This window comes from Cyprinus carpio, chromosome B6, assembly GCF_018340385.1.
Source record: "Cyprinus carpio isolate SPL01 chromosome B6, ASM1834038v1, whole genome shotgun sequence".
Taxonomy (NCBI): Eukaryota; Metazoa; Chordata; class Actinopteri; order Cypriniformes; family Cyprinidae; genus Cyprinus; species Cyprinus carpio.
The window spans coordinates 15,678,666-15,699,867 of NC_056602.1; the positions used below are offsets into that span (position 1 = coordinate 15,678,666).

Consider the following 21,202-nt stretch of genomic DNA (forward strand, 5'->3'; position numbering starts at 1 on the left):
ATTAAGATTTTAATCAATGTGCACTCGCTTCTCAGCACTGGCCTTTGTTTCCTAACATATTCTTCTCTCCAGTTTGAGAAATTTCTGGTGTTTGTTTTCATATAGTGTGTCAATCTGAGAGAATATCCTGACAACATAAAACGTCAGGACTGATTAACGAGAGCAATTAGAAGCCTGGCCAGATTGCAAGAAAGTGAAGTTAAATAAGTGGATGATTATCTGTTTATATAAAGATTCACACTGAGGGTTTGATTGCATTCTATTTTAACATGCAATTCCTCTGTGTTTTATGATTGAAGGTTAAGACCTCTTTAATGAACGCATCGGCAGGATACTTCAAACATTTCTTTAACAGTTTTCTTTACGGTAAATCCTTTATTTTTATTTGGGGTCAATGAAATATGCCTTAAAATTTCCCTGAGAGTATATTCAGTTTTAAAGAATCAAATTCATTTAAATGATAACCGATAGTGTTAACAAAAAAAAAAAAAAAAAAAAAAAAAAAAAAACATAAATGCAATGCATTTGCTGAAGCAACTATGCCATTTGAGCCGGTTTCTACAAGCCTTCGAGCTCTTTTATCATGACTTGTGTTTCATGGGACTCCCACCCAAGCACATCATATCACAAGTGCAGTGTTGTACCAGGTGAGCTACTGAGCAAGTTTACTATCAGCAAAGTTATACGTATGAAACTGATGATGTGATGCAAACGTAAAAATTTATAAGATAGCTAATCATGGTAAAAGTGTTTTGAGGTCATAACATAATATTGTGCAAGGAATCATGCAAACTGAATAAATGTTGTTAGTGTTTTCCCACTATTAGTGTTCATTTCATTATGTATAGTACAGCTGTTTTTTTTTTTAATCTGTTAAAATTATTTTTAAACCATCCTATTTCTTAAAAGCTGATTCACAGTGTTCTGTTATACATGTGCTACACTTAAAAATTGAGCACATACTGTGATAATAGGCCCAGATTAGTGACAAAATTTCTGTTCACTATAAAGCTGAATATGTTTAACAACCCTAGAAAGTTATATAAAGAAACTATCATCGCTAAAATTTCAGCATTCATCTTACAGGCCGATCGTATTTGATTAGTTTAAGCACAGATTTCTGGAAGGGCTACATATGATTGATTGACTAATTGATTGATTGGATTGATTTGGCTAATAGTATTTATTTTATTTTATTTTATTTTATTATTTTATTTTATTTTATTTTAGAGCTTTGGTTTGTGGTTTCAGTACATGGTTAAATCAAGATAACATATGGCCTCTTATGGCCTATTTACTTTTCCTGCATTATTTTTAATTTAACTGCATTTGCTTCATATCATGTGTTTTTTGGACTTTTTAATATTTAATGCATACTTTATGGGACTATGCAGAAAGCGAAAGTACGTAATCACAGATTTTGAGCTTTGAAAGACTATGAGCCCATTAGCGTAGAGCCACACAGTCTTTAGGTCAGATTAAAAATGCCAATATCTAACCGTTATGTTATCATTATGTCCCCTCGCTGCAAAGGCGCGATCTGCCAAAAAAGGCATTATCCTCCGCCTCTGGGGTCTCAGCCTCAGCCCTGTTCTTTTGGTATCAGAGGTCACTGGCAGATTAATTTCTTCTGACGCACATATGTTAATGGAGCCCGGCTCAAAAGGTTGCATGTGCCAGACTAACAGATGCCATTTCACTAGTCCTGTTATTTTCTAATGAGGCTTGTTGGCTTAAAAACAGAGCAATCCAAAAGCCTAGATCGTAGCCCCAGAGGAGAGGTAGATTCTGGCCTGTTAAATGATAGCTTGCTGAGAGACGCAGCTAGAGCAGCAGATATTTGTTTCTGCACCAGCACTGTGCCAGCCATTCCTGTGCCTCATTGGTTTTAGAATGGATCAGCGGGTATGGGCCCATTTCTGGATAACATTTTCAGGCTTAAATCACGAATATGGAGACTTTTAGAGCTAAACAAAGTGGCAAATCCTCTGCTTTGGATGTAGCTGTGGAATAATTTGAACCAACCACATTTATTTGTGTGTGTATTTTGGCTCTTCAAGAGCTGAAACTGATAACAGCCCTAAACAAACTTGAAAATTATATTTGATTGAAGCAGCCCATGGCAGTGAATTAATTATACAACAAATTTATTGATTATTTGTAAAAATCTGTCAAAATTTAAAAACCATCCTTCTTCTTTAAAGCTGAATACCAGTGTGCCATCATACATGCATTGAACTTCAAACTGAGTGCATAATCAATAATAATGAGAAAATAGAACAGTGTATTATTAAAACATTTTATTTTATTTTATTTTATTCAGTCTTTTATAAAAACTCCTTTTAACAGAGTGTAAATTTCTGCCTTTAATACATGGTTACATGGTTAAATTAGGTCAAAAAACTTGAAAATTATATTTAATTAAAATGTTTCCTGTCAACTAATCCATGATTGAATGAATGAATGATTTTTTACAAATTATTGTCATCATAGAATTAAGATTTACTTTTATTCATAATTTTTATTTATTTATTGTTTTTCCACATATCTTCAACCAATATTCAGTCATGCACATTCTGTTATGCAGTTCTGTTTTGAATTTCTTTTGAGTTTTTTTTTGTGTGCGTTAATTCATTTGCTTTATAGAAAAGGTATTTTCAGGTCATGTTCAAAAATGTAACATAAGAGTAGAATGAGTCATAAATTAAGTGTCTGCTGTCACTCTCCAATTGCAAAGTTAAAGTTAACATTGTGTTCCCAAAAGTCTCTAATCTTTGGATTGATTTAAAAGCCTCTTAAAGTGCAATGCTAATAGAAAGTGTTATTATTACAAAGTACAATGCAAAAAAGACTGGAGCCAGAAAGAAATTAGACAGAGCTATAATGAGTTATTAAATAGAGGAGCAAAGTGTTCTGAGGTCTATAGAGAATAAAAATGACCCTTTGAGTCGCCATTGCTGGCATTTTAAACTAATTCTCTATCCATTATTGGCTTGCCATTGAACTTGGTAGGGGTCTGTCTCAAGCATAGTGAAGAAAAACATGGAAGAGAGTTTATTGTCTTGTAAAATGAAAAAGGATACATTTGCTGAACTCATGCGAAGTTAAAACCTTTTCATTGCTGCACAATGTTCTCACTTCACAAATGGAAAGCCATAATCAATGCTCTGTTAAAGGCTGTTTTTAAAATCTCCACAATGGGCAGCATAATCACAAGGAGCGTAAACAAAATCTGTTAGTCATTATTAATTAATTAGGACTTATTGACTGCATTGAATCATTTGTCCTGCACTGTAACTTGCGTGTAATGCATCTCCCCACTGCTTCTTTACAGAGAATGTGGCTCTAAACGAAGACTACAAAATAAAGCCACAACATGAAAATAATCAGCTTGTTATATCTGGCAGGAATAAGTGCTAATTTCAGGTTTCTTGAATCAATCTCTTTCTTCTCGCACAATAAAACAAACTAATTAAGTAAGTAGCAATACGATGAATAACATTCACCTGGTCATTGTCCTAAAACAAACCCCTGTGGGATGATAGGAGTGGTCAGGGCTTGTTTTGTGTTAATGACCGCCTGACTGTACATGGTTTCCAATACATGGCTTCTTCTCCAATCATTAAGAGATGCTGATGGGACGTATGACCAACATGTTATCTTGTATGGGTTATCAGTAATAATGAGTAATGTTTACAGTAATGGTACAGTACCATTCAGAAGTTTGGAGATAGTAAGATTTTTTTTGTTGTTGTTTTAAAGAATTTTTTTTTTTTTTTGAACAAGGATACATTAATTTGATCACACATTTACAGTTTTGCAAAAGATTTCTACAGTATTTTCTGTTTATAAGTAAAGGCTGCTGAAAACTTAGCTTTGCCATCACAGAAATAAATTTTATTTTCAAATATGTTAAAATAGACAGTAAAAACAGTAAAATAAAACAATTATTTTAATTTGTAATAGTATTTAATATAATAGTATTTTTTTCAATTTTAATATATTTTTGATTTAATAAATGCAGCCTTGATAAGCACATAAAAAAAAATAAAAAATAAAAATAAAAACTTTACCTATAAACCTTTGATTGGTGTTGTGTGTATCGTAAAATAGTTGAGTCAATGACACGGCATGGTGCATGTATTCATTTATTAAAACATATATAAAATATGCTGTTCTGACATCTTTAAAAAAGATTTTTAAAAATACTTTTTCTTTTTTTTTATTGTGGACATTTGTAATTGACAGTTATCTTTGCTGGAGATTCAGTGACTAATGGTTATTAAATAAGCATGAGGCCAGTTTTTGTACAATCAAGTGAATTCGCTTCACAAATGAAAGTTACTTTTAATTTTATTTTATTTTACCTTTAATCTTTTTTTTTGTTTTCTCTTTTTATTTGGAAGTTGATGGACACCAACCAAACATTTGTACAGTTGCATGATATTTGCGGGCCAGTTGTATTGTAGAGATATATACACCTGCTGTGCACTCATACCACAAGAGGATGCGGAGTATTGTAGTTTGTGTTTAGCATTGTCCCACATGGAGACAAGAATGCTCTGCTTGGCTTCCTTGCTGGAGCAGGCAGGCCCTCTCTCTGACCACAGTTGCCGCTGCACAGTGAACGTGTTCCCCTGCTCACGTGGCTCACAGCAGGGATTAATTGCCACCAAGCCCTCTGTGATTCAGGAATGCAATTACCTACTGACCCAAATCATCTACTTGGCAGGAAGTCCTTATCCCTCACACCGTGCTGCCAGCACCTGCCAGTAGACACTTCTCTATCCCCTGTCTCTTTTTATTTTTTCTCTCTCCCTCATCCTGCGTCACACAGCTGATGTCTGGCAAGTGGCAAGGGATGCTCTCATCAAAAGCAGCTGTTTTTGGCAAAGCAATATGAGTGTTCATGGAATATCAGAATGTTACACAGTCGTACTAAACCAGTAAGCCATGGGACTCGACAGAATTTTACCGCTGTTTATGTGTTTGATAATAATATATAATATTAAAATATGTATATATATATATTTTAATTTAACTTAATTTAATTTTTTAGTATATAAAGAACATTTATTTTAACTTTTTTGAATGTAAAATTCTTTGTCACTTTTGAACGATTTAATGCGTCCTTGCTAAATTAAAGTATTTATTTCTTAAAATAAAATAATATGTGTAGTAATATATTTTTTTTAAATCAGAAACTCTATCTCAGAATATTTCTTATAGTAACATTATTCTTATGTATTATATTTTTATATATTGGTATGTATTTGAACAAGGGTCCTACAGCCCAGTCGATTTGTTTCTTACACAAAAATTAAGTCCAATGAAATAGTGATACTTGAATAAATACTGGCAAGTCATGAGTAATTAATCAACAAAGATTCAGAAGTTTTTGGCTACACTGACTTAAGTAAGGATTAGCATATGATTCTGGGCTCCCCCTGGAGTCTCAGAGGAAAACGATTCACAAGTGTGATGTTTGTTCTCTGAGCTTCATAATCTAATTCGTTCGGTCTCATAGCCTCTGATCCTTACTTACACTGATCAGAAAATTTTGTCTTGAAACTATTTGGTTGGTTTCTGAATGTGCATTGGAGTCAAATGCAATTGCAGGCTATGAGTTAGTGAGAATTGGCAGTTGTTATTATTTTGTTTATCCAAAGGGAATTTTGAATATACATATATGTCGTAATCACAAGTGTCTCCCTTTCCAGGACCTTTTTGGGACTGCATCAGTGGTCCTCATCTATAACCTTTGTAATGATTTCATATGGGAGAGTGAGGGTGGGAGTTTTCATTCAATAGATGTTCTCAAGCCGTTTCTTTTGTGCTGTTGTGAAACAGAATAAAAGAGCTTTGGCTAGAATCCTAGTTGTATCATCAATGACAGCAAACAACAATCCTTCAGTTCTTTTAATGTTAATGAATGAACTAAAGCAAGAAATTTCTACTGTATGTGCCCCAGTCTCATCTTATAGAGATCAAAGGTTAGGAAATTACCAATGAACAAAAGCCATTCACTCATGTTCAGTCATTGTTGTTGTTTTCAAATCATTATAATGCATTAAGAGCCAAACTGTAAATTAGGGCTTATTTAGTCTAATGGAGATTTAGCTGAATGCTAATTTTTATTTATTTTTTAAATTCAGGGAATCACTGTTGTGTCCAATTAATTGAAATATTCCATTCCAAATATTATATATATAATTTTATTTCGTCATATTCGTGATTTATAAATTTATTTATGAAAACTTCGTTTTGAAGTATAGCTAGGCTATTCGTTATGCTCGTATATTCGTTATGAAGAAAATTCTTTAGCCTAGCCTAAAGTTGATTTAATATTCTTCATAACAAATTTTAAGAAGTTAAAAGTTAAGAAAAAAATGGAATTAGCCTGTATAGATAGGGCTATAGGCATTTTTTTCTCAACTTTTATTAGACTGCAGATTGAAATAAAAGAATTCTTGATAATCTTTAAAATGAGAAAATCACTTACATAATTTAGGCTACTTTCTTTGACTGCAGAAAAAAATGAAACTATTTAAATTTGCAGTGTTAACTCAAGAATTAAAAGAAAGACAAGAAATAACTCACAAAAAGAATAATCTGTATTTTTCTTGTAATCAAGGAAAAATGTTTGACAAAATTACAAAATGAATACTGAATGATGTTTGACAGTGAACGCATCTCCACTGCATGACAGTCGTGTAGTGTGTTCTCGGCTTTACTCACGCTCATATCATTTCAAACCCATTTGACTTTCTTCTGCAAAAAGAAAAGTTAATAGAATGTCCATGCTGCTCTTTTCAATAAAGTAAAAATAAATGGAGACTAAAGACTAATGCACCATGAAAGATATACACTAATTTTCAAGTCTTCTGAAAACAATAACTCTGTAAAATGTAAGTGAAATTTATTGCTTCAATATGACACCTTTTCATGCACCATATTTGAATATGTGCAAGTGCAATTGAGAGGTATGGCAGAGGGGAATACAAATGTAGCTCCAAAACTCTCAAATGATTCTCAAAAATCCACAAGTTGTATCGGGACCCTTTTTATGTTTTTTTTTTTTACAGCCCCCGGTTACCATTCACTGTCATTGTATATGCTAATTTTTGGGGGAACTGTCCCTTTAATGTATTGTGTTGCAGTTACATCATCTGAATTCAAAAACTTCATGGACTTTTAGCTTTGTTTGCATGTTCATGTAATCTGTTTCTAAATTCTGTGCTTGGTCATAGTGAGGCAAATGAGTCAGCAATGCGGCACCCCAGAGAAGTGCAGTAAAAGTAAGATTCCCAGTGCAGCCCCACTCACCAAACGTGGGCAGAAATAGAAGACTGTATTACCGGCTATATTAGGGGCCATGGCTGTTCTGTGCCATTATAAGCCTAAACCCTGACAAACAGGATTAGGCACACCAAAAATACAAATTCTCATGGATAGAGTTTTATATTTTCAAAGAACTCCTAACTGACACATCATTGGATAGATTGGGATGATCCGAGGTATTCCAGCGAGAGCTAAGAAGGATCATACTGAATCCAAAGAGCTCAGCAGTAAAAGCCTTTTTCCTGGGGTGCTTGCCTGTTCTGTTCTAAATTTTTGGCTAGAAAGAGATGCGAGAGGGTGAGATTACAGCTGTCCTGCAGCTCCGCATGGATGATGTTTAGGGCCAGGGCTTCCTAGATCACTGTCCTTGATGCTACAGATAGAAATATCCAGCCTAGGCCTCAAAGCTGGTCAATTGCTTGTTATGGTTTAAGTTATATCATTGTCCTATTCAGGATAATGGAAAATAGAAAGTGAATGAAAACGAACAACAACGAAAGGTCAAACAAAGGGTTTAATGCATTGTCCTGCGGCATTAGTGTGCTAAGGGCTTAAAAAAGGTCTGAAAGCATAGAGATGCCATTAAAAGGAGAGTTGAGTTGGGTGGGTTAGAGTGAAAATTATTTGTTGTGCATAGCAGCTAAAAGCATAAAAGCCTGGATTGTACTCCACACATGTGCATTTGTTTTCTCTGTTTGAAAACAGTGATGACTCATGATGATGTTTTCTTTTACACACTCATTCTGTTTAAGAGTCTGAACTGTGGGTGCAAACATTCGCATGGCCCATGTACCAAAACAGTGGCAACTGTCGCTCACAGTCATCCGGATATGGGACTTTTGGAGCTACTGGCCAAGCTGGAATGTTAGGGTCAAAAGATGTTAACATAATCAGCTTTAAATAATACTGTCTTTGCACTGCATTGACAACACAGAAGCTGTTACTGAACCAAAAGATGCATTTATATGGACTGTTTAATGCTGCCCAGAGGCACTGTATTTTATGCAAGCTGAAGAAAAACTGAAGGCTATGACCGTAGTTGCATCTAAAGTCTATGCCAGTTTGGTTTGCCAATATTAAAATATTAAAATTATTTAATATTAATTTTTTTATTTTATTTGAGCTAATTTACAACTGTCTTTTTTTATTAGAGTTATAATACCAATCCTTCTACTACTAAATATTGATAATAATAATAATAATAATAATAATAATAATAATAATAATAATAGACTTTAAAGCGGTCTTAGTTAAAATGGCCATTTATGACAAAAATAGTTACAGTATCTTTTTTTGGCCAGGTTGAAAACAAAACAAAACGAAAACAAACAAACAAACAAACAAACAAACAAACAAACAAACAAACAAACAAACAAACAAACAAAAAAAAAACATTAAGGAAAAAAAAAGAAATAAAACTAAAGGATTTATTGTACCAGTATTGCTTCACCAATATTCAAGATTAATACTGTTAGCATATCAGTTGTAAAATCTCAGAAATTTACTACCCATTTTTGATGCTGTAAATTATGATGTTGCATGTACATAAATTTTTTTTCTTGTATTTTGTAAAACAAGTGATTGTCATTGTTAGCATCTTATTTTTTAACAATTTAGGCAAGATTTTTATCGAATTTTAATAAAATTATCAGTAAACCAAACAATATTGACCTATAAACATTGACCAGAATTGTAATATTGCCACATTCTTAATCGGTTTACTCCATGTTAGATGAAGAAAATAATGTGTAAAGCCTGAGGTTTCATGTTTATAATCTCTTCAGTGCTCTTGCGCTGCTGTTGGGGCGCTGATGATGAACGCTAGTTATCAGACTGAAGCTGTGAGGGCTGTTGTCATATTTAGTGATTTAGTTCATGATTCAGCTTCATTAAGCCAGTACAATGAGTTGTAGTGGCATACAGATAAAGTGTGTTTTGCAGCTGTAAAGAATTATCCTCTGGTTTGATCTTTTTTAAGGCCCCTTCAGAAATCACAATATGCTGATTTGGTGCTCAAGAATGTCAATGTTGAAAATGGTTGTGCTGCTTAATATTTGTAGTTGAAATTCAAATTTTTTTTTTCTGGATTCTTTGATCAAACAAAAGTTCAGCTGCATTTAATTTAAATAGAAATCATTATACATATTTTTGATGTCACTATTAATTGATTTAATGCATTTTTTGTTGGGAAAAAAAATAAATAAAATAAATTGTGCTCACCCTAAACTTTTGATCCGTGGTGTGAAAACAACAATATAAACATCTGGTATTTTGTGTATATACTGTAAGTAACATTTAATCATGCAAATATAGACTTTTTTTCTGTTTGGATTTCTTTTTTTAATTCCCTATTTTAATTGATCAGCTTTTTGTTATTCTTTGTTATATTTTATTATTTTTTCAGAGTCTTATATGGCCACTTGAGAGAAATGGTACTCTTTGTTAAATACTGAGTTGAAATCGAAGGAGGAGAGACACAGGAGTAGGGCTGGATTTTCAAATCCTCGTGTTGTCGGGCCAAATATGGAAGGAAAGTTTCTGGTAGCTGAAAATTGTAACTAAAATTCCTTGTGTTGTGGACATTCCTGCAGGCTCTTAAACTAGGATTGGACGGGTGGGTGGGGAGAGGGTGGGCTTACTCAATGTCCTGAACATGCAAGCCAAAAAAACAACCTCAAAAATGAGAGTTATGAGTTTGTCCAGCTGTTTTAGCGTTTTATAAAAGTCCTTGTTGTGATCCACAATCCTACTTACCGGAGGGCAGTCCATCATGTTAATGGCTGAGGCTGATAGGATGTTTTATTGGATGGTGTGGAGTGAATTTGCATCGTGTCAGAGTGTCCCATGAGGATGACAGATGCTGATTTGATAAATTGCATTATACACACCAGTCCCTTCATCAAATCAATACCACACAAAAAATAAAGCCCCACCCCAAAGCTATATCGCTTACAGATAACACACAATCCCCAACAAAACAAAAAAAAAACACACACACACCCACCTACAAGAACAGACTCTGGAATAGATCTCAGCCAAGCTATTCCTTAGGGTATTCGCATCTGTGTGGTTATTGTTAAGGCAGAGCTAAAGCAGCCTACTTTGGAGAATATAGTACAAAACAAGTGTAACTCCCTGTAGGCAGTAAGCTCGTACTTCTGACAGAGAGTAAATCAGGACTGCTTCGTATTGCGCTTATTATAAGCGCAATTTTAATGATTTAGACACACTAAGTACATCAGCGCTAAACCAATAGTCTAAATAAAAGCACTCGTCTCCCGAAGGCCTTTGACTTCAAAGGATATATCGTTAAATGTTTGTATAAATGATTTAAGCCTATAGCAAGACGTTAGACCGGCCAAGTCAATGGCGCATCAATCATTCACAACTTAACAAACGCCTGTCTAACTGAGTTTTGCAATGCAGAATATTCCCTGGAAACAATGAGATGGCCGGAAAGTAGAGAGAAAAGAATGGAAAGATGTAGAAAATACACAAAAACATGTAGGCAAAATTATGGGGAATGCGACTGAGAATTACAGAGGAGATAATGAGAGAAAAACACAGAATGGAAATTTGGAGGAAGTAAAGCGAGTCGACGGTAAGCGCAGAAATAATTTAGGGATCCTCATACGAAATTTAAGTCAGTGTTTTGGATTGTTTCTCGCCTCTCTTTATCACAGATTTGGCTGCTTGCTTGCTTTCCTCGTGCTTTGGATTCAGAATGGCCTGTTTCTCTTGGTCATCTTCTTACTTAACAGCGTGAAGCCAGCATTAGATGGGTTTATGACAAATAAGAATGTCAACCAGAAAGAGCAGGAAAAATGTAGTAAAAATTCTTCTTACACTTTGAATAAATGTGAATATGCACAATTTATTTTATTGTATTATTTTTTAAAATATATATTTTCAAGGTAATTTTTTTTAATAAATATAAAAAATTATTAATAAATAAAAAATAAAAGAAGAAGAAGAAGAAGAAAAAAAGAGTAGCAAGAGTAACATCTTACAGCCTAAACTAGCTTTTCCTTGTCATAAAAAATGACAAATTTTCTGGTGTTTTAAGAGACTCTCTATGATATTATGTACTGTTTTAAGTTTTGTTTGCATATTTCTGCATATTTCTGACCTTATGTTTATGGGTCACTACAGTATGTGACTTTTTCCTTCAAAAAAAAAAAAAAAATGTACTAAATTTTTTTTTAAATGTACTAGGTTTAATGTACTAAAGGTTTTTTATCAAGAATATCATTCTTATTTGTTCATTATGTTAACCGAATAGTTTTATTCTGTTATAATAAATTAATTTTGAAAATTTACATTAATGCTTTTAATGTATGCTTTTAATTCCCATCCGCCATGACACTCCCTGTGAGAAATACCGCAAGTGGAGTGATACAAACCCTGATACTATAATACAGTGAGCTTTTAATACAGTAATACAATAAGCTTTCAATGATGCAACTCAACATTCCTTCGTTACTAGTTCTAAAGTGACGTTTTAAGAGGGTTCAGCTGTTAAACTGTCAACTTGAGATTTAAATCTGTGGCAGAATGAGGTAGTTATGCACAAAAGAGGGTTTTTAAAGAGAATGCTGTTTTTTCTTATGTATTTGCATACTTGTGCCATCGAACTGCTGCCTCATGCCTACAGCCATATCGCATAGCTATATATATATATATAATATCTCATGGTCATGGTTATTTCTGTTCTGTACAATGCAGAGCTAAAAGGCAAAAAGTGAAGGTGAATTCACCTAAATGTATTTTTCATTAGGCACTGAGTTACCTTTCTGGTCCCCCTGTGAACACGCAGTGTGCATCAGCCTAGCCTCTGTCTGCACTTAAGACCATATGAAGGTCTTCATGTTAAATGGACCCTCTGATCCTCAGGTGTTGTGTGGTTTCATTGGGCGATGGACAGTGATGGTGGTCTTATAGGCCCATATCCACCTCAGCAAAGAGAGCTTAATGCTAAATATGAGCTTGCGTGCATACAATACCTTATCCTGGGATTCCACAAAAGAGACTCACTCAACCAAAATTAAATGACTATTATTGAATCATAATTTGAGTCATAAGTTGAGTCAGTGAGTTCGTTTGGATCAGTTCTGAAAAGATATATGTGAAAATAAGCATTAGTTAAGCATTTTTGGCCCCTGACATTTCCAGATCCCATTCATTTTCATTATACTGAAAATAAAGAGAGTGGCCAGGATATTCATGCTTGTGTTTCATGGAGGAAAGAATGTCATACAGGTTTGGAACGACATGAGGGTGAATAAATAATAACTGTTTTCCCCCAATACAATGAGTCACATATTAGATACATAAAGAGAGGCTTTCATAATGTTCTAAGAAGAAAAATATTTATTTTGCCAATTACATAAGTGAGGATCGTCACACAGAGGTGAATGCAACAGATTTTTCCTCAGTTATGGATTCACTTATGGCCGCTGGCCATGCAGAATTTATGAGTCTATTTCATTTATTAGTGTAGTGATTCCAATGGCACAGAAACTTTGCCAGCTTTCAACTAGATTTCTTTGAGCTGTATTTCACTGCTTTTTGGCTGGAGATTCTAAAAATCGCATGATGCTTTTCTTCTGTGCTGCTTGAAAAATGGGGTTTTGAGGCAAAAGTGTCATGGGCTGATTTTTTTCCTCCTTGGTTTAATTGCAAAATATTCTGTAGGAGCCAAAAGACGTTTTCTTAATGAGACAATGAAACCTTTATTCAGAATCAGGGTTGTTATAATTAACTATAACTAAACCATAACATTTCATTACTTGAAATAAAATAAACATTAACCGAAATAAAATCAAATATAAAAACCTTAAACTTATTTTAAAAACTTTTTTTAGCTAGTTGCCAAAGTGCCGTTTCTCATTTTCTTGTAGTACGTATAAAGACATAATGTAAAAAATGACAAAAAATACTAAATACTTAAAAACTTTAAACTTAAAACAGAAAATATTTAAAATACTGCCAAAAACTTTATTAGTATATTATTGATACTAACATAACACTGTTCAGGATACACTGATATTTTGAGAAATCCATTTTAAAATATTTAAAATAATATGCATATTTTAAAAGACAAAGAGTATTTCACTGTTTGTAAAATAGGTTTCTCTATGGTGCATTGTACTGTTAGTTCCTGGATGGCCATGAACGGGCTTTTTGTTGTGTAACCTTATATGTAAATACGAAAAGTTAAGAATTGTATGGCTGATGAGTATTTAGACTGTTGGCTTATCTGGTAGGATACAACTTATTCAATGATATGGATGGCTGACTGAACACAATGAGTTTTTTTTTTTTTTGTCTTAGCAACCTCAATCAGAGCTTTGAAATTAATGCCTGTGGAGACAGTGTAGATAAAAACATGAAGAGAGTCAGAAGTGATACCAATCACATGTAGAGGCGCTGCTCCTACTTCTTTTTCCCAGCGGTCTTCCTCATGTCTTGGCAACGTGGGGAACTGGCAGTGTCAATTTATCAGAGAACAAAAGAGACACTATGTGGGTAGGGAGTGCGTCTGTAGGCCCTTGGAGGGGAAACAGACCCCCCACCTCCTACCTGCGCATTCAAACAGGATGCCGGATGCATCATGTTCCTCAAACAGACAAGTGGAACCTCATAATTAGCATTTTGGAACTTTTACTTTTGTTTGTTTTTTTGTCTTCTTTTTAAGTTTTCTATTTATGCTGTGTATATGCATTCAATGTTATTCCAGAGCTCAATGTCCTAGAAAGTTTCGAGTAAAATTAAGGCTTGGTGGTATGACAGTATATATTGTGGCTATGATAGAGATTTTGCTAATTTTGTCTATACTGCAGTGTTTAAATACAGCGCAGGACTGCTAAAAGTTAAAAAGAAATATGCATAAGAAAATAAAGCATAGGATGTGTTTGATGCTAAAAATGTTATTAAGAGCAATAAGCCATGAAAAGAACTCATGCTGTCTGGCATAAGCACACACACAGAAATCTGCATGCGATCCTGATTTTAGTTCTCCTTTGTGGCTTATTGTGCTTGAAGGGTCAAATACACACAAAATTATGTCAAAATGCCCATTCACATTCACTTAGTGTGTGAATGTAAACAACTGTGGGGTCTCAGTATATTAGATCCCTAAAGTAATATCAGTCTAATATGCTTGCTGCTATGCTGTTAATGTTTATAAAACAACAATAAGAAAATCACACACTTCTTGACTCTATAACATTAGTAGCTTTATATTAAATTCATTCAGTGAAGACCCTTACAGTGCTTTTGTTTATTCAGTTGCTGTATTACAGTATTTCGTTTTTTTCATATAGTGTGATATTGTTTGCATTTTTGTTATAATTTCTTAATTAAAAAAGATAAAATAAAATAAAACAACTATATTGGGATGTTGTTGTGAACTATTAAATAAGCATTTGATCATATCAGTCACCTGTATTACAACTGAGTACTTGGCAGAGAACATCAACATTACTGACATTATTGTTTTAAAATAACATTTCTATTAATGCATGTAGGGAAACGGTATATTGTACTTGCTGAGATGCTTTTTTTTCACGATTTCTTTTTTAAATCAACTGTTTTTTTACCTTCATAATTCATAGGTCATATGTGTCTGTCAAAAATGTTTTTAATTAATTAATTAATTTGCAAGTACAAATATTACATGTGGTTTAAAGATATGGTTTAAAATTTTTATTTAAAATATTTATTTATTTTTATACTACAGGATGATGCTCATTTCTACTATGAATGAATGAATGAATGAATTAACAAGTTCAAATATAACATCTGGTTTGAAGATATAGTTTAAAATGTTATTTAAAATATGTTAAGTGTTATTTATTTATTTATTTTTATACAACATGACAATTTCATAATCATCAAATCATGATTAATATAAACAAGACGTATCTATTTACAATGTGAATTATTGTTCCTTTGTCACCAAAATGTCCTCATACATCTCCTCTCTTTGTCGTTCAGGTTTGTGATCATCTGTTGATTGGTTTTTGCTCCTGAAAAAGAATCAGGTAAATATAAAATGCTTTTTTTTTGCTCTCCTGTCATTCATAATTTTTCTAATTAATTATCTTCACGAAATCTAACACTGCATTCTAACCAGTGCAGTCATCTACCTGCACCAGTTTGTCAAATGCTGGATGACATGTCAGACCAACAGCCAATCAGAATATATTTGACATTTAATATGTTGTTGTGAGAAAGAGGATGTTAGACCAATGAGATTTCCCGGTGGGCAGTACTAACAATTGTTATGAAGTAGAATAGAAACCAGGTGTAAGAGTAAGTAATTCTAAAGTGTAGTTTTCATATTATTTTGTCTCCATCCATGTGTTTTTTTTTTCTCTCTGCAGTTTGAAAGTGGTATGAGCTGGGCTTACCAGTTCATTTTGTTCTTTTACGTAACTTTTGAATTCTTTACATTCTGTACACTAAGAGCTGCCTAACCACACTCCTGTCGTGCACACACAAATACACACACACACACACACACACACACACACACACACACACAGAGAGAGAGAGAGAGGGTAACTTACATAAGCTGGCCTGAGTGTCAGTGAGGCCAGCGGCAGTACACTATGCCATTTCTCTGATGTATGGCCTAGTACCCATCTTATTGCCTTTCCCTACGTGAAACAGACTCACTTTTGCTCACTTAGCTCAGAAAATCAAAAAAAATAAAATAAAAAAAAACAGCAGAACATGATGCATTTAGTTACATAGTCACATACTTGCAGATTGCCACCCAATTGCCCCTTTCACTTCACTCAGAGGAAGCAGTGTCCAACTGGCTGACATGAACATTCCCAGGGCAGGCTTCATCTCACACCCTGTGCATGCTTCTTCAGATCTTGAGAGGCTTGAAATGCATGAAATTTACTGTACCTAAAGAGGAATGTGAAGGGAGAATGTATTTAATGCCAATGTAACATCAAAATTACTTTATTTACTTAATGTTCTTTTTTTTTCATTGAATGATGCATTATGCAAGCCTTTTGCCTAACATCACAAATCTTTCCTGTCCAGCCACATACTGTAGATAGGGTTGCACTAGCCATTCATGGAATGTGAAGTTCACACTTGTGGCTTAGCAACTACTAGCTAGTTTATAACTAACTCTGTATTCAAAGAATAGGTTTGCCCATTTTCAACCAGAAATCCCTGTATTTTAGCCATCAAAAGTCTGCCAGTTGATCCAAAGCACATAATTTTGGGCTATCTGTCTGACTATTGACCACAGATCAAACTTTCACATTTTTGCATCTCTGCCCACGGACAGTCAGCAGAGGGGTGGTGCCAAAATCAAAAGTGCATTATGGGTGTTGAAGTTTTTGGCAAAATGGAACGCCACAGCTCTTTTACTGTGTTTTCTGTAGATAAGATTTTAAATAATTTTCACATTCGCTGTTAACATGAACTTTTGGCATGCACTACATGGAGCAATGCACACAAGATTGTTTAGATCAGGTTTATGCTGAAGAGCCGCTTTCATTTATTTACAAAATGTTCTTTAATTACATAAGGTGTACATTATGCCATCGCCTTCACATATGTCTACATATTGAATTCTGTCAGGTAAAACATGAGCTTATTCATGCAATTCAATCAATCCACTGTTTTATTCCGACCACTGGTCAGAGGCTTCTGTAAATTGTTTGTTTATACTGTATGTAGAGTTATGTTTCATTTAAGCCTAATAGTGCAAACCACAAATATTTAGTAGTGTGTCACAACTAGACTAAAACTAATGCAACCGATCCCTGGTCCTATTATGGAAAAATGTTTTTCAGTGTGAAAAAATAAATAAGTGAAAAAAAAAAGGAGAGAAAAAAAGGTTATGTCGAGGCATTTACAATGCAAGTGAATGGGGCCTATTTTTGAAGGATTTCTAAGTAGAAATGGAAAGCTTATAATTTTTATAAAACCACTAACATTAATTCTTCTGTTAAAGCTTGTGTATTATTTGAACTGCAAAGCAGTTTAAATAATTTTACAGTTGTTGTAGGCGTTGAGTTGTCATGGTAACAAAGTTGTAAAATTGGACATAACTACACAGAAAATGAAAAAAAAAATCACTAAAAATAATGTCAACAGAAATAATTTACATCTTGTGGATATACTAGTATTTTAACAAATTGGCATGATTAATTGATTTTTGCTTGTTTTAAAGAAATGGATGGATGAGAAGAAATCAATTTTTTGCAGTAAGCAACATTTTTTTGACACAAAATTTGTCAATTCAGCTTAACTTATTGAACCCAAAATATTACTACATGTTGTCTTGCATCAGAAACACACACATATAGGCTTCCTCTGTAGGCAGTGCATTAGGTTTTGTAGCAGTCTTTGAGTTAATTTTAGATTTGCATGAAGACTCATGTCAGATGTCTATTATGATTCTGTCATTGTATGGTAGATGTGTTGAAACATATTATGTTATGAAACATTATGTTATGAAACATATTCTAGTTATTTCACAGTTGCCGTGAGATCTCTGAGGGCAGGCACCTCCATTACACTAAATGAATTTGTTTTTGCGTGTACTGATAGCACTAAACGCTTCTCACCTCTTAATTGATTTTCTCATTCATCTCCGGGGAATGTTGTTCACAGTCATGGATGCTTCTTAAGAAGCCACGTTTCAAACAGGCAGCAGTGCGGACAATCAACCCCCCTCTCCACCCGAAACTAAGACGTTGCCCTCAGAACTAATAATGGGTTTTAGTGCATGCTTCTCCGATTGATCTGCTAAAACTATAAGTGCAAGCAGAACAAATCCCTGTAATGATTGCCTCGGGAGGGGAGCCAGCACCGCGCTAAAAGTGTGTCTGTGTTTGCCGGCTCATAGTGCCACTTGCACAAATTATCTCCCCACTGTACACCTCCTCACAAACCTCTTTTCAGATTCATTCAATCAAACTACGCTCTCCACTCTTGTGTCCTGTGTCGTTGGAAGTCCAATACTCTTGAAATCTGAGGTTAGATTTTTTTCTTCAGAAGCCTGTTGTTAAACACACTCAGTCAATTATAGATATATAAGCTACATAAACCCACAGCAGCGAAAGAGAGACATATGGGTATAAGCCCATATGAGTTTTCGAGCTTTTATTTGCTGATGCTGCAGCATTGAGCAGGCAACACTAAGACACTTGTTTACATTTAGTTTTTTAACCTCATGGCTTACTTTAAAAAAAAAAAAATTGTCATGATGAATCAACCATAAAGAACATTATATGTTGCTCTGACCTCAATAAAGTCTGCATGAAAATAAAGTTTGCACTATCTATTTTCTAATAGATAGTTATAGACATTATTGTGAACAGTTTATTCATGCGTACAATTTATTTATACAAACAAAGTCGGCAAATGGCCTGTTCACATCATCACGAATGTTCGAAATGAAAATCCGCCCCGGTTTCCGCATATGATTTGGCTATTCAGACCTATGTGTGAAAAAGGCAGATGGGCTGAATGAAAATGTAAATTCATTCTCTGACAGTAGGTGGCGCTTACAGAAAAGCAGAAATACCCTGGCTACTCCTGTGTACAGAACGCTACACAGCTTTCTGGTTCTGATACCTGATTGTCAAAAAAGTCAAACGGTATTTACATATTTTCAAACAGTCGTTCAGAGTTTTGTATTTGCTAGGGTGTACACTAGTCAACATTTGAAGTGGCTCAAAACCTTTCAACAAAGTTGTCCTAAAACCTAAAACAAAATGTTGTCTTGTCTTAGTACAACTTTGATGAACTTTTTTGATCCACTTTAAATGTTGACTACTTTATATCAAATATCACCAAAATACAAGCGAGCCAATTAGAGAAAACGCATGAATTTACCAGATGTAAACAGGCCCCCTTGTCATGTGACCTGTGGCACCAGTTGCGTCACTTCACTGCCATTCACAGCTCCGTTCCCATGGCCTCATGGGAACTTGACTTTGCAATCTCTTTGGAAGTAGTGTTTCATTAAATGCAAATCTAACCGGTTGCACCAAATTTTCCGCATCGCATGTATTTTCACAATATTTGTGACTTTTAGACTTTTAAGAAATGTGACTGGTATCTAGTAAACTTTATGTTTGGGAATTAGTTTGATGTTAAAAAAATATCATCAACAGAAATCCAAAAATAATAATTGACATGAGTTAATGTTTACGGTTTGTAGTAACTCTTAGCATGTTAAAATTCATTGCTTTATTCATGTTTTTCTATAAGTCCCCAAACTGCATAAAAAATGTAATAATAATTTGTATTGACTTTCCAATAAGACCCTATGTCAAGCAATATAGTGTTTTTTCTTCCCCAGCCTGCCTCGATACTGTCGGAAACATGTTCTTCTCAAACAGAACTGAGGCATCAGTTGTACGTGTTCATGTGTGCGTGTGTTTGAGAGCTGACACATGCCCAATGGTGTTTGTTTTTCAGGGCATGGCTTGACCGTTGCTCGGAATTTCATCTTTCCGGCCATCTGAGAGATGAGCTTCAGGGTCCTCTGTCACATTATGCCTGTACCACAGCCCTGAGCTCACAGCCGTATATATATATATATATATTTTTTTTTTTGTGTGTGTGTTTCTGTGGGGCTGTAGGTTTCCATGTACACAACACAGTCCAAATACTAATCACTTAAAGAAGTTCAACTTTAGTCATGCTATACTATTGAGTAGCTGTGCTATCAATCTCTTGTTGATTTATCGGTAAAGCTAGTGAAGTACAACTAGTAGAAGGTCAAGATCACATGCATTTAACAGACATTCCACACATGATGAAAATGCAGTAAGAAAAAAGGTAAAAGCTATCACTGTGGCAGTACCCTTACACCTTTGTACCTTATTTACCCCTAATGGGTGCATTTTAGTACCTAAAGTGTACATATTAGTACCCAAATGGTATATGTTAGTACAATTTGAAAGTATACCTCCATGAATAGTGAATAGGATATCCGTGAATAGATTTGTTTTTAAACTTTTCAATGATATTTTCAATGCTACTTTTTAGGGGGAAAAAAAGAAAAAAAAAACACATTACACACATTACTACTGTAATTTCACATTTAAATAAACAGTAATATTATGGTACGTTTTGTAGTTTTTTTGTTTGTTTGTTTCTTAGTGCATTGACTGAATCTTTTGTGTAAAAGTCCTGTGTGGTCTGGACAAACATGTTGTATTAAATTCGACTGGTGAGACGGATATAACTTCCTTGTATATTTCATCCTGCTGTTCCTGGCGACCTATCAGGTACAGGCTTTGGGGGTCATTTAGTTGTGGCATTGATACAATAGTAACCATAGCAACATAATTGTGTTCTGTACAGTACTTACCGAATCTTTCTTACGTGAATGAAGACATACAGTGCACAGTCTGATGTCAGATGATTTTATAGAATTTGTCTAAAACAAGCAAATCAAATGACCAGAAGTTTTTTAGAGAGTGACTCATTCTAAACTGATTAGTGGAGAAAGGTTATTTGTTCGGTATTCACCGTTGGTCATTCATTCTTCAATCCATTTAGTAAAACTACTGGCATTTACAGCCATTTCTGAGGTAAATAAACCATGGTGAATTAGGTACTCATGACACAACCCACCCATTCTGTGAGATGTGAGCAGTCCCCAGACACCTATTCACTGAAGGAACTCTGACTTCACTTGAAAGCAGAACATTCCCATTGCTCGGTTTCTGTAGCTGTCATACATACTGCCAGAGCATTTGTTTTGCATGCAAAAACTAAAGTAATGTGTGTGTGTGTGTGTATATATATATATATATATATATATATATATATATATATATATATATATATATATATATATATATAT

General features: G+C 34.3%; 1 protein-coding gene across 4 annotated transcripts in view; it reads left to right on the forward strand.

The window, feature by feature from the left end:
- Window positions 1–21,202, forward strand: part of LOC109089180 (lipoma-preferred partner homolog) — a 199,112-nt gene that overhangs the window by 12,737 nt on the left and 165,173 nt on the right. For 3 of the 4 annotated variants that reach the window (XM_042725859.1, XM_042725860.1, XM_042725858.1), the window contains exon 2: window positions 15,340–15,386. The exons of the other annotated variant lie outside the window; for it this stretch is intronic. The gene's annotated coding sequence lies outside the window, so the exon portion shown is untranslated. The remainder of the gene's footprint in view (window positions 1–15,339; window positions 15,387–21,202) is intronic. 4 annotated transcript variants of the gene reach the window in all.